This window comes from Sinocyclocheilus anshuiensis, unplaced genomic scaffold (assembly GCF_001515605.1).
Source record: "Sinocyclocheilus anshuiensis isolate Anshui unplaced genomic scaffold, SAMN03320099.WGS_v1.1 scaffold23, whole genome shotgun sequence".
NCBI lineage: Eukaryota > Metazoa > Chordata > Actinopteri > Cypriniformes > Cyprinidae > Sinocyclocheilus > Sinocyclocheilus anshuiensis.
In genome coordinates this window covers 1,113,326-1,113,543 of record NW_015552545.1, presented here as the reverse complement: position 1 = coordinate 1,113,543, position 218 = coordinate 1,113,326, and positions in this window count along the sequence as shown.

Genomic DNA, 218 nt, shown 5'->3' with positions numbered 1-218 from the left:
AAACTATTTTGTCCAAGAAGTCATACCGAAAAATTCTGGATGGTTGTCTGGACAGACAAAATATGAAGCTCCAAAACGCCGGCTTAAAAAATTTGATGTCCATCCCAGTTCACCTCAAAGGACCTGATTTGGATGTGAATTCTTCAATTTTTATCACTGATGAACTAACACACACACACACACACACACACACACACACACACACACACACACACACT